The following is an 11324-nucleotide window of genomic DNA, read 5'->3' as shown; positions in this document are numbered from 1 at the left end:
AATCAAACATTATCAATGTTGCAAATCAACATTAATGATTTTCCCATAATTATACATAACTCACGTAAATCCCAACACATACACTTGTTTATATCTGTGGTTGGGGGGGGGAGTGATTTTGAAATTTGATTTAGAGATTTGATTTTGTATTCTGAAATAGCTTTTGTGTATATGCGAGAGGATGTCTATCTCTTTGCCTGTCCGGCCGAGGCTGCAGGGCCGGATGTTGAGGGTTGGGAGGCTGCTGGCCGGATGCAGGGGGGTGGGGAGAGGAACTAGGAACTATTGTGGGAAAGCGCCAAGCCATTACGACTATATAGCACTTGGAAGGGGTCAGGACAAGGATGGGACGGGGGGAAAGGAAAGGTGCCCAACCACTTGGACGGTCGGGGATTGAACGCCGACCTGCATGAAGCGAGACCGTCGCTCTACCGTCCAGTCCAAGTGGTTAGGTACCTTTCCTATCTGTGATAGGAAAGATGCTTGCCGTGATCGAAATCACGGCAAGCGTTCCGAACCGACTTATGTCGGGCACGGGAGTGTCTCAAGCCAGTTGAGGGGTCGGCCCCAGTGCCACACTTTGAGAAATATCGGCCAAAAGAGGGAATTACCCACCTGCGATTTCTCGATTCTGAAATTATGATTGTTTCTCCCGCAGACTTACTTAGCGGTTTCAGTGCTCAGCCCCTTTCCCATTATGTTGTTAATAAGGAGATATTAACAAATAAAGCTCCTTTATTCATTATCAGATTTACTTTTGTCGCGGAAATGTGATCTTTGAAGCAACGCCAAAGAATAGACTTCATTGTTATGTATGAAACACTGGCCGAATAATCTATCTTAATTTTGTATAAGTTACCTGAAAGATTATGGCTAACTTACCTTGAATAATAGGGCTAATTAAGTTACTTTGCTATGATAGAACTAAATTAACTGCAGTAGTATGAGTAAATTTCCTGGTATGACGGGGGACTATCTTCAGGTTATCTTGAGATGATTTCGGGGCTTAGTGTCCCCGCGGCCCGGTCCTCGACCAGGCCTCCACCCCCAGGAAGCAGCCCTTGACAGCTGACTAACTTCCAGGTACCTATTTACTGCTAGGTAACAGGTGCATCAAGATGAAAGAAACTCTGCCCATTGTTTCTCGCCGGCGCTTGGGATCGAACCCGGGACCACAGGATCACGCGTCCAGTCAACTCAGCCATCGGCTCCCTAGCTATTCACTAGCCATCACTAGCTATTAGTCTATTACAAGGACTAAGTTACCTTATATAACAGGACTAAGTTACGAAAAGATATATAGGTTATCTGATGCTATATTGTCAAGAGTTGTTTGAAAACATAGTTAGGTTCCTTCCCCCCCCCACAAATTATGAATTGTTTTGCATATATTTATTCGAGTTCCTGAATTGATGTAGCCATTAACCAGGCAGCACATGGAACGCTCACCCAACGCACCAAACAATGGGGGCAAACTAACAATGAACAAACTAACAATGGACACAAACAACATCAATATCGCCAGCCTCATTAAATACGCAGCAACCCACCGATAATAATTACATAATTATTCCAAAGTTGGAAATGTTTCGCAGAATAACGAGAGAGAGAGAGAGAGAGAGAGAGAGAGAGAGAGAGAGAGAGAGAGAGAGAGAGAGAGAGAGAGAGAGAGAGAGAGAGAGAGAGAGAGAGAGAGAGAGAGAGAGAGAGAGAGAGAGAGAGAGAGAGAGAGAGAATGAAAAAGAGAACTACCCAGCATCAAATGATCTGAGGTAGAAAATATATAACATCTCTTGCTTGCAATTTCACTAGGTACGTCATTTGAAACTTAAACTAAAAAAAAAACTTGAATACACAAATATAAATCCTTACTCATCAACAAACAAACGTTCATAGACTTACCCAACGTTGCCGCGACGGCCGTCAATACCAGGAGCCTCACCAAACGTTCGTACACTCCTGGGGCTCCCGGCGCCAAGAAACGTTTCACCAACACACACAAACGCTGCATAATGCTCCCTGGAGAAACGTTCGCAACACACTTCGATAAACGTTCAAAACACACGCGGTCTGCCGAAACGTTCCTCTCCTCCCCCCTTAGGAGAACACCAGTTAACAATCTGAGGATTGTCGTTCTCTGTGTTCAGGGGGAACTGTTCATTGGGGGATTGTTTTTAGGGCCTTAGACTTTGTTATTGTTTATTTATTTTTGTCATTTTCCCGAGTAAATGTTCTTTACTGGCCTTAGGGAGTGGGTGTTAGAAGTTGCTATTTGGAGGCCTGGTCGACGACCGGGCCGCGGGGACGCTAAGCCCCGGAAGCACCTCAAGGTATGAATGGTTCTGAGAAGAGGACGCTATGCCTCGTGAGCTGTGACCTGGGTCTTTGTGATCACTGCACTCTGGTCAATATTCTCACTGTGGTGTTCTTGCAAAAAAATACATATATGTAATTTCACTGTATTCACATTTAGACACGAGTCAACCCGCTTCACGTGCTCAACATTCTGGCAATTAGTTCATAAGGAATGTTAACGATATATTTCAATGTTAAGCATTAATGTTCACTTTGTTTCAGTCTTCTTCTTCTCGTGGAGTGTGACAAATAAAGGCTCCAGGATATTATTCACTTAGGCTGCGTTTTCGAAAACATTTGTTATATTTAACATAGTTTAAATATGGTAAAAAAAGGCGTTTAAACGAGTCACAACAATCTCAAACTTTCCCCATTAGCATCTCAGACTTTACCATTCACTAATATCATAGAATTACTCATATATTGTAGAATTATAGAATCTATAATTCATGAGTAGAGATTAATTCATATGCCTGATCGCAATTCAGGTGGCCGTCTCTCACAAATATGTCACTTGTGTCTCATTCTCGAACGTTTCTCATCCGGTTCTTCTTCTTGGAATGTCTGTAAGTATTTGCATAATTCTCATGTCTCTTATATTTCCTAAACGCACTGGTATAAAATCTTATTAAATCGGTGTCATGTGTTCGACTCTTTGAAACAATATAAATGTTCACGGGATTCAATATTTCCAGTTTTCCAGATCACTTAATTGACAAATTCTTAATTAACAATAATAAAATAATGTTATCAGAAACAATCCGGCACAGGACTAAGTTCAATAAATGACAATTATATGTTATTCATATTTGAAGTCATTATATCCTCATTATATTTTTCCATGGGAATTTATGTTTTTCGATCGAGGTAATATGTGTGCACAAGGGGTTACAAATCAGCAGTTTATTCACAGCGCAGCAGAATTAAGACTTGGTACATTTATCCTTTCTCTATATATATCCTTTCCCCATCGATCACTGTAAACCGATATCGTTTTAAGCTGACCTCAGCTCCAGCACAGAGGCGACATCTCCCCACAGACCGTCGGAGGCTGAGAGAGAGAGATTTTTATCCCCAAGTCCTTCATCGATTCTATTGTTGGAGACTTGAAGTATAAGGTGAGAAGGTTGCATGGACTTAGATAACCTTTCTTCTTATGTCAGAGAACCATGCTCTCTCTAGTTAACAAATGGGGGGTCAAGTTAAGTTAGTGGTGAATGAAATCACCGCTCTTAGACGAGGTCGGGGCCAGATCATCACTTCTAGCGAGAACCAAGACACAGATCTTAAACTCGCGAGGGGTCTAAGAAGCAAAATGTTATTATTGAATCTCTACAAGTAAGCCATATCGCTTCCGTTTAACGCGAGTAACGGGAGACCGACGTACCTTATACGAAGTGAGACAAGGTCATTACTCCCTGACTAAGGGGGACAACAGGTCATTACTTCCAGCATTAAGGTGATGACAGATCAATACTCTAAAAGATGAAGGGCAACTTGTGTTCCGGAGGAGTAAGGTGTAAGAGTCATCAGGGTTCCCATTTTCATCAGCACCATCACAAACCTGTAACCATAATATCATGTATTATTCACACCTCCTGAATGTAAATATTTCAATATATTTTTGTAATGCTTTCAAGGTCATGTGCAAAGTTATGCTATCATAATATACATCTATACTATTTGTCGTGTTTTAAAGAGCAGAGTTGCCAAATAAAAACAATCATGTAGTTCGTCTTGAATGTTTGGAACAAAACAAACATTGCAACCACACACACAACCTAAATAGACCGATTACTCCTTATTGCTACCGAACCCAAGTAAAATTCAACCATATTAGAAATATCTTAACAACATAAACGTCAATATCGTGATATAAAAAAAGGAGAAAACTGCCTAATCGGTAAGGGTGGTTCTTGCTTATTAGGTCAAGTCTTTAGAAACAAAGAACGACGTATTTTATATAGTGTATATTTACACGATCCTGGTTTTATTGAATGTTCAAATCAGTGGGAGGCCCATGCAGCCCCAACGCCCAAACCAGGCCCCCATTTCAAAAAAATAAAAAAATAAAATAAAAAAATTCAGCTCGGACAACCCAATGGTGAAAAAAGTAGCTGATGGTATGCTCAATGTTGCAACATCACAACAGGAGGCGGTGAGTGCCTCCCATGCAGGGGACTTTCTAGTGGCAGTAACCAATGTCAGCAAGAAGCACGTGTCTAGATGCGAAGACCCTCCGTGTTCCAGTGGCACTCTGCCTTGGTGACGCAATGCACACTGTATACAAATGTACTTGCAACAGGGTGGTATCTGACCATGCACTGCAGAAGCTTCAAGAATAAACATGTAAGACATGACAAAGTTAATGACATCAAGAGGAGCATTGCCTCAACCCAGTGCCCAGCAGAAAGAAAACCTCGCATTCTAATGGCCCGAAAACCATGGCGAACCGGCGCTTCGCCATGATTAGGTCGCAATATACCCGTGGACGAGGGGCAGTCAACTTGTGTGTAACTACACACGTGTGTCCAATATGGCTGACCTATATCCGCTTCACTGTGATTAGCCGCACGTGGTGCGGCTAATCACAGTGAAGTAGTAAAACCAAACAAATATAAACAACTGGAAGAGCAGTACACTTTACCTTCCATAACATCCGGGGATAATTAGCCCCATCAGGTAAGGGCGCCTTGAGCTTTTTTCCGAGAACTGGATTCTACTTTCATGGGACACTACCTGAGACTGTTTGAGGTTGGCGGCTAAACCCCTGGGCGTCTGGCCACCAACCTCGCCGCCTCACCCAACTTTTACATATGAAGCATGCGAGGTAGAGTGTCTCATAGGCCGGTCGGGTTTGGTTAAATTGCCACACTTCAGGAAATATCGGCATCAAAACCAACCCCCATGAGGTCAAATGATGAAACATGGGGTTTGTTGTCCGTAGATTTATTTCCAGTTTTCTGTGCTTCGTTATTTACTTTTATGAAATAGAGGAGGGATGGGGGGGGGGGGGTGAAAGAAGGAAGGAGAAGAGGGAGGGGGGTGTTTGAAGATAGTGACAGGAAGAGGTATGGAGAGAGGAAGAGGGGGGGACAGGTGTCGAGGTGATAAGAAGAGAGAAGAGAGGGAGAGGTGAGAGGGAAAAGGGGAAGATGGGGAGGAGAAAGTAGTGAGGAGTGGGAGAGAGTAAAAAATTAGAGATAGGGAAAGAGATTTGAGAGACAGGGATATTTGAGACAAGGATAAAGTGGAAGAGAGAGAGAGAGAGAGAGAGAGAGAGAGAGAGAGAGAGAGAGAGAGAGAGAGAGAGAGAGAGAGAGAGAGAGAGAGAGAGAGAGAGAGAGAGAGAGAGAGAGAGAGAGAGAGAGAGAGAGAGAGGGAGTGAGAGAGACCCGGGCGCAGCCGAGTCACTCCTCCTAGTTGGCTATAAACCATAGATGCAAATAAAAATGTTTATTTAATATATCATTAATATGACAAACGAAATAATCAGGTGTCTCAGAGCAGTTCTTATCGTGAGACTTACGACAACATCAGTTCGCAGAGAGAAAGCAAGACACATCTCCCCTATGTACCCTACGTTAACCATAACACATGTGACGTACCTTACAAACACACACACAGTTGTTCAGACTTGCTGACGAGAAAGCATATTTACAAATTCATTTTCTTTAAAAGCCTTATTTTTTGCGTTTACCTTTCTAAGAAAGTACACTGTAGGTCAACGAATTTACAGGTCACTATAAGCAAATCAAAATAATGCATTGGTATCCAAACTACCAATCCGTTGGACTTAAAGACTGCAGGGATCTACCTATCTACATTATACGACTCCCTAGAGCCCGCGGTGCTAATAACATGCCAATAAAATTACAACCAAGAACGGAAATTTTTAGCCAGACGAGAAAGTGATTCATGACGGTGCTTAACGCGGTCTGGAGATTATTGCCAAAGGCCACCAGCGAGGCATGGATACGCAATTTGTCTAGCTATCATCCTCTCCTATAACCCTGGCTCTATTGGATAATATATCATCTTGGCTTGAGAAAACTCTCTCTCTCTCTCTCTCTCTCTCTCTCTCTCTCTCTCTCTCTCTCTCTCTCTCTCTCTCTCTCTCTCTCTCTCTCTCTCTCTCTCTCTCTCTCTCTCTCTCTCTCTCTCTCTCTTTCTCTCTCTCTCTCTCTCTCTCTCTCTCTCTCTCTCTCTCTCTCTCTCTCTCTCTCTCTCTCTCTCTCTCTCTCTCTCTCTCTCTCTCTCTCTCTCTCCCTCTCTCTCTCTCCCTCTCTCTCTCTCTCCCTCTCTCCTGCACTCCATCACAAATTCTCACACAATAAAATTGAGAAAGCTCTTCTCGTTACGATGCTTTTATACGACACATAAAAACAGCAGGCCAAGGTTGCCAGAACTTTTATTGAACGACAGCTCTTTTTTGGGGGGGGGGGGGCCCACTCCTCAGAGCACACAATAGCCCCCAGTGAAGGCGATTCACGAGTTAAAATAATATCCGAGAGTGTAGGCGATAGCCCAGAGGCAAAATTACGAGTGAAGCACGAGCCACGAGTGAAGGCGATAACCTGGACTGAAGGGCCATAACTGCTATCTCTGTTATCTATTTCCGTATTCAGAGTTAGCGCAATATATTACGGGAAAAATAATTTCCTGTCAAAATAGATCATTGGCCGGAAAAACAAACTGTAATGATCGTCAGGGTTTATGACTGGAAATACACACACACACACACACACACACACACACACACACACACACACACACACACACACACACACACACACACACACACACACACACACACACACACACACACACACACATACACACGGTCCTAGCATGGAGCCCGTACCTTGTCAAGCACAAGACGAAGCTGGAAAAAGCTCAGAGGTATGCCACTAGACTAGTCCCGGGGCTAAGAGGAATGAGTTACGAGGAAAGGCTGCGAGAGATGCACCTTACGACACTGGAAGACAGAAGAGTGAGGGGAGACATCATCACTACCAACAAAATCCTCAGGCCTATTGACAGGGTAGACAAGAATCAACTATTCAACACTGGCGGTACGCGAACAAGGGGACACAGGGAGAAATTGAATACCCAAATGAGCCACAGGGACGTTAGAAAGAACTTTTTCAGTGTCAGAGAAGTTAACAGATGGAATGCATTAGGCAGTGATGTGGTGGAGGCTGACTCCATACACAGTTTCAAATGTAGATATGATAGAGCCCAGTAGGCTCAGGAATCTGTACACCAGTTGATTGACGGTTGAGAGGCGGGACCAAAGAGCCAAAGCTCAACCCCCGCAAACACAAATAGGTGAGTACACACACACACACACACACACACACACACACACACACACACACACACTCAGCACAGGATGAAGGGAAGGCAGCTTCCAACTTTTGAAAAAGAGAATGACTTAGGAGTGGACATAACTGGAGATCTAACACCCAAAGCCCACATCAGCTGGATAACGAGGGCAGCATGTGCTATCTTCTTGAGGTTATCTTGAGATGATTTTTTTTTCAATAGTCACGAATTCGTACGTACTTAGCTTTTAGATGGTAATGTACTGACGAGTAAAGAATTCTTGTAAAATAAATGAAGCTAAAAAACAAATAAATATTCCTAGGCCTAGTATAGCACACATATGTATTATATTAGGCCTCAGATATCGCGTATTAGACCCTAGCAAGGTTAGGTTGGGTTAAGTTAGTTTAGTTTGCCAAAGCAAATCAAGTAAAATAGTTTTCCGGTTTGTCCAACTCAATAGTTCGGATTTCTACTTTTTAATTTCGTTGTTAGCCGGTATATATATATATATATATATATATATATATATATATATATATATATATATATATATATATATATTAGTATATTTTGGTAGCAGTCTTTCCTGTAAACATATATTATTAAATATGACCGAAAAAGTAAGATTAATAATTCTAACACGAATTTTCTCAATCTTTCGTACATTACGCTTCACTGTTGGAGGTAAATCAAAAATCACTTCTCCAAAATTCATTTTTATTTCTAGTCTGACGCGACACGGGCGCGTTTCGTAAAACTTATTACATTTTCAAAGACTTCACAAATACACAACTGATTAGAACTTGCGTTTCCCTGATTTTATATCTACATTTGAGTGAGGTGGGAAGGGTGATGTGGCATTACATTTGAGTGAGGTGGGAAGGGTGATGTGGCATTAACACAAGACAGAACACTAGGGGATATTAATAGGGTATTAAAAGTATCAACACAAGACAGAACAGAAACAATGGGTATTGAATAGAAGTGTTTGTAGAAAGCCTATTGGTCCATATTTCTTGATGCTTCTATATTGGAGCGGAGTCTTGAGGTGGGTAGAATATAGTTGTGCAATAATTGGCTGTTGATTGCTGGTGTTGACTTCTTGATGTGTAGTGCCTCGCAAACGTCAAGCCGCCTGCTATCGCTGTATCTATCGATGATTTCTGTGTTGTTTACTAGGATTTCTCTGGCGATGGTTTGGTTATGGGAAGAGATTATATGTTCCTTAATGGAGCCCTGTTGTTTATGCATCGTTAAACGCCTAGAAAGAGATGTTGTTGTCTTGCCTATATACTGGGTTTTTTGGAGCTTACAGTCCCCAAGTGGGCATTTGAAGGCATAGACGACGTTAGTCTCTTAAAGCGTTCTGTTTTGTGTCTGGAGAGTTTCTCATGAGTAGGCTGGCCGTTTTTCTGGTTTTATAGTAAATCGTCAGTTGTATCCTCTGATTTTTGTCTGTAGGGATAACGTTTCTATTAACAATATCTTTCAGGACCCTTTCCTCTGTTTTATGAGCTGTGGAAAAGAAGTTCCTGTAAAATAGTCTAATAGGGGGTATAGGTGTTGTGTTAGTTGTCTCTTCGGAGGTTGCATGGCTTTTCACTTTCCTTCTTATGATGTCTTCGATGAAACCATTGGAGAAGCCGTTATTGACTTATAGGGTAAGGCAGGTCCTAGTCAATAACGGCTTCTCCAATGGTAAATAAATAAAATAAAATAAAATAAAAATGAATTTTGGAGAATTGATTTTTGAATTACCTCCAACAGTGAAAAGAAATGTACGAAACATTGAGAAAATTCGTGTTAGAATTATTAATCTTACTTTTTCGGTCATATTTAATTATATATATATATATATATATATATATATATATATATATATATATATATATATATATATATATATATATATATATATATATATATATATATATAAATAAATAAGATTCCTTGCCAGCGCTGTACACAGCCTTTGTGAGATCTGTTATTGAGTATGCTGCCTCAGCTTGGAACCCCCTAGATAAAGAAACACAAAATTAAACCAAAATAAGTCCAAAAATATGCATCAAACCTCGTTCCTGAACTAAAGGGACTGAGCTATGAAGAAAGATTGAGGGAACTGGACTTCCTACACTAAAAAAAAAGTAATGAGGGCAAACATGATAACGACATACAAGATACTAAGGGGAATTGACAAAGTAGATATAGAAGCAATGTTCAAATTAAGAAACATTAGAACGAATGGACGTAATTGAAAACTGGAAACACAGAAGAGTCACAGAAATGTCAGAAATAACTTTTTCCGTCTAAGAGTCGAAAATAAGTGAATCCGGGTAAATAAGGAATGAAAAAATGAGGGATTAAAAACCTGTATATCAAAGTGTCGAGACCAATTCGATACACTTATTAATTAATGTAAAAATGATAAGAAAAATATCATAAAAAATATCAGACAAGTATACAAGGCGACACAAGGGAGTATATCACGAAGACAAACCATCACCCGGTGTATGCATATATTGTATACATATACGTATATATGTATACAATATACACCACACGTGGAGAGTTTCTGCCTTCTTGTTAGCTGGTATTTGCTCCAATTTCAGTTGTTTCGCCTACTCTCGTTTAAACACTGTTTAAACACTGTTTAAACAACCCTAGGAACCCCCCCCCCCTAGCCAACACCACAACCCCCCAGCACCACAACCCCTCAACACCATAAGCTCCCAACACCACCACCTCCAAACACCACAACCCTCCCAGCACCACAACCCCTCAACACCATAAGCTCCCAACACCACCACCTCCAAACACCACAACCCTCCCAGCACCACAACCCCCAATACCTCAACCTCCAACACAACAACCTCACAACACCACAGCCCCCACCACAATCCCCAACCCCCCACCACAACCCACCAGCACTACAACCCCTCCCCCCCCACACCAACAAACTCCACGTTGCAGGAGACACCAAACATGACATGCTCATCAACGCTAATGGAAAATGTCTATCAGGAAGTTGTCTACCACCGCCGCTGCTGCGTGCGGCGCTAGTGGTGCAAGGTTCGCCCGCGTCTCTCCTCCCTTAACCCGGGATTTACGCCATCAGTTACGCCCAGAGGTCTAGCAATTTTTGTCCGTTAAGCGGCGTATGTGTTAACGTGGAGATAATGCTGCTCGATGAGTCTATTTTTGGCATTCAGAGCTTATATGGATGAAGGAGATATTTACAGGTGTTTCATCCATTTATATATAGCCCATCAGGTGATGGTGATGATAGCATGTGTGTGTGTGTATGTGTTTTATGTGTGTGCGTGTTTGTGTTTGTAATTTAAACAACAATAGCTTAGGAGAAAAGCTTTTTAATCCTCTCCCGCTCCTCGACCTCCTCTCACGCCGTCTGAAGTTCCCGCAGCGACAAGGTCAAGACGAGATCAAGACGAGGTCAAGACGAGGTCAGGTGTCGCAACAACTTGGCTGGTCATTCGCTTGATCCAGGAGTGCTGAACATTGTTTCCGGAGCGGCCCCCCCCCCACAACAACGTGTGGTACCCGCCGGCTTCCAGTCACCGTGGCATACCAAGGGGCTGAGCTCCTGAGTGCCAGGGTATTGGGTATTGAGAATCGAATAT

Source organism: Procambarus clarkii, chromosome 5 (genome assembly GCF_040958095.1).
Source record: "Procambarus clarkii isolate CNS0578487 chromosome 5, FALCON_Pclarkii_2.0, whole genome shotgun sequence".
In the NCBI taxonomy this organism is placed as follows: domain Eukaryota; kingdom Metazoa; phylum Arthropoda; class Malacostraca; order Decapoda; family Cambaridae; genus Procambarus; species Procambarus clarkii.
This window is presented reverse-complemented; position numbering follows the sequence as displayed.